Raw genomic sequence first — 3687 nt, 5'->3', positions numbered from 1 at the left:
ATCCCACTAAAATCAGGGACTAGACAAGACTGCTCACTCTTTCCCTACCTATGCAATATAATACTTGAAGTCCTAGGCAGAGCAATTAGACAACAATAGGATATCAAGGGGATACAAACTGGAAATTTATAAGTCAAAATATCACTATTTGCAGATGATATGATAGTATATATAAGTGATCCCCAAAATTACACCAGAGAACTCCTAAACCTAATAAACAACTTCAGTGAAGTACCTGGATATAAAATTAACTCAAACAAATCAGTGGCCTTTCTCTACACAAAGGATAAACATACTGAGAAAGAAATTAGGGAAACAACACCCTCCAAAATAGTCACAAATAATATAAAATACCTGGGTGTGACTCTAACTAAGGTAGGGAAAGATCTGTATAATAAGAACTTCAAGTCTCTGAAGAAAGAAATCAAAGAAGATCTCGGAAGATGGAAAGACCTTCCATACTCATGGATTGGCAGGATTAATAGAGTCAAAATGGCTATTTTGCCAAAAGCAGTCTACAGACTCAATGCAATTTTCATCAAAATTTAAACTCAATTCTTCACCAAATTAGAAAGGTCAATTTGCAAATTCATCTGGAACAACAAAAACCTAGGATAACAAAAACTCTTCTCAACAAAAAAGAACCTCTGGTAGAATCACCATGCCAACCTCAAGCTACAGAGCAATTGAGATAAAAAACTGCACGGTACTGGAACAATGACAGACAGGTTGATCAATGGAATAGAATTAAAGACCCAGGAATGAACCCACATACCTATGGTGACTTGATCTTTGACTAAGGAGCTAAAACCATCCAGTGGAAAAAAGACAGCATCTTCAACAAATGGTGCTTAGCATGTAAAAGAATGCGAATTGATCCATTCTTATCTCCTTGTACAAAGCTCAAGGTCTAAGTGGACCAAGGAACTCCACATAAAACCAGAGACACTGAAACTTATAGAGGAGAAAGTAGGGAAGAGCCTCAGAGATATGGACACAGAAGAAAGTTTCCTGAACCGAACAGCAATGACTTCTGCTGTAAGATCGAGTCGACAAATGGGACCTCATAAAATTACAAAGCTTCTGTAAGGCAAAGGACACTGTCAATAAGACAAAATGGTGTGTTCCCTTTGGCAGCACATATACAAAACAAAACAAAACAAAACAAAAACAAAAACAAAACAAAACAAAACAAAACAAAAAAACCAAACATTGCAACAATACAGAGATTAGCATGGCCCCTGCACAAGGATGACATGCAAGTTCGTGAGGCATTCCATATTTGAGAGAGAGAGGAGAGAGAGGGGGGGGGAGAGAGGGAGAATGGTGACCAACACATTGGAAAAAGATCTTTATCAATCCTAAATCCAACAGGGGGCTAATATCCAATATATATAAAGAACTCAAGAAGTTGGACTCCAGAAAACCAAATAACCCTTTTAAAAATGGGGTACAGAGCTAAAGAAAGAATTCTCAACTGAGGAATACTGAATGGCAGAGAAGCATCCCCCAAAAAATGTTAAACATCAAAATGTAAACAAAAAAATGTTAAATCATCAGGGAAATGCAAATCAAAACAACCTTAAAATTCCACCTCACACCAGTCAGAATGGCTAAAATAAAAAACTCAGGTGACAGCAGATGCTGGCAAGGATGTGGAGAAAGAGGAATATTCCTCCATTGCTGGTGGGACTGGAAGCTGGTTCAACCACTCTGGAAATCAGTTTGGCAGTTCCTCAAAAAATTGGACATAGTTCTTGGAAGATCCAGCAATTATACTCCTCAGTATATCCACAGAAGTTGCTCCAACTTGTAATAAGGACACCTGCTCCTCTATGTTCATAGCAGCCTTATTTACAATAGCCAGAAGCTGGAAAGAACCCAGATGTCCCTGAACAGAGGAATAGATACAGAAAATGTGGTACATTTACACAATGGATTACTATGCAACTATTAAAAACAATGAATTTATGAAGTTCTTAGACAAATGGATGCATCTGGAGGATATCATCCTAAGTGAGGCAACCCAGTCACAAAATAGCACACATGATATGCACTTACTGATAAGTGGATATTAGCCCAGAAGCTAGAATCCTTCTTAGAAGGGGGAACAAAAAAACCATGGAAGGAGTTACAAAGACAAAGTTTGGAGCAGAGACTGAAGGAATGACCACCCAGAGACTGCCCCACTTGGGGATCCATCCCATATACAACCACCAAACCCAGACACCATGGCAGATGCCACCAAGAGCTTGCTGACAGGACCCTGATAGAGCTGTTTCCTAGAGGCTCTGCCAGTACCTGGCAAATACAGAAGTGAATGCTCACAGTCTTCCATTGGATGGCACACAGGGTCCCCAATGAAGGGGCTAGAGAAAGTATCCAAGGAGCTGAAGGAGTTTGTAGCCCCATAGGAGGAACATAAATATGAACTAACCAGTACCCCCAGAGCTCCTTGGGCCTAAACCACCAATCAAAGAAAATATATGGTGAGCCTTGTGGTTCTAGCTGCATATGTAGCAGAGGATGGCCTAATTGGTCATCAATGGGAGGAGAGGCCCTAGGTCCTGTGAATGTTCTATGCCCCAGTATAGGGGAATGTAAGGCCCAGGAATGGGAGTGGGTGGGTTGGGGAGCAGGGCAGGTAGGAGGGGATAAGGGATTTTTGGAGGGCAAACTAGGATAGGGGATAACATTTGAAATGTAAAGAAAGTATCTAATAAAAAAAAAAGCTGTGATTCTTATGTCTAATTGTGTCATTCTCACAGTGAATATCATCTGTATAGATTTCACTGAGTTAACACTACTTTTCAACTAATGAATACATTTCAGTTAAAATATGCATTTGTATTTATTAACATTAAACTGAAGAATAGGTTTCATATGTGTCAATTTATTGTACTTTTTTCTTCAATAATGTATTTATATGTTCACCTTAAATCCCTATGGCAGCCACCTCTTCTCTCTTACTGGTCTCACCCTTACAAATCACTTCCCCCATTACATCTCCCCTTCTCAGAAAAGGGGAAGCTCCCCACCCTAGGACATCTATTTGCAGCAGGACTAAACATATCCTGCTGATGCTGAATCAGGCAGTTCAGTTAGGGGAAGGAAATCCAATGGCAGGCAAAAGAGTCTAAGACAGCCTCCACTCCAATTGTTAGGGGACTCAGATGAAGAATAAGCTGCATATCTACTACAAATGTGCAGACGCCGTAGGCCCAGCCCCCACTGGCCCCGGTTATTTAATTCTGCAGGTCTTCCTGTGGTATCCTCAACTTCTCCAGTTCCTTCAATTCTATCCCCCAATCTTCCACAAGTCTCCCAGAGCTCCACTTGGCTGTGGGTCTCTACATCAGTTTTTATATGCTACATAATGAAGCCATTCAGAAGACAGTTATGCTATATTCCTGTCTGCAAGCATAACAGAACATCATTAATTGTGGGAAATTGCAGGCTGGTATCCAGTTGAGCTGAGGTCTGAACCCTGGCGGTGATAATTCACCTTCATGACTAGGTAGGTGTTCCCTCATGCTCCTGGAACTCGAGCCCCTGCCTAAGTTACTGCCTCCCTCAGCCCCCACAAGAGAAGCATGGTCAGTCGTCAGGTAGGCAATGGCCCAAGCTTCTGACCTTCAGGCTAAACTCCTCCCCAGTTATCTAACAACAGTAAAGACCATGAAAAGG

General features: G+C 41.0%; 1 pseudogene; it reads left to right on the top strand.

The window, feature by feature from the left end:
- The first annotated feature begins 1201 nt into the window (after positions 1-1201).
- Positions 1202-1286, top strand: Gm23185 (annotated as a pseudogene).
- The last annotated feature ends 2401 nt before the right edge of the window (positions 1287-3687 follow it).

This window comes from Mus musculus, chromosome 15, assembly GCF_000001635.26.
Source record: "Mus musculus strain C57BL/6J chromosome 15, GRCm38.p6 C57BL/6J".
Taxonomy (NCBI): Eukaryota; Metazoa; Chordata; class Mammalia; order Rodentia; family Muridae; genus Mus; species Mus musculus.
Note: the sequence above shows the minus strand (reverse complement) of the source record. Positions and strands in the feature narration are given on the sequence as shown.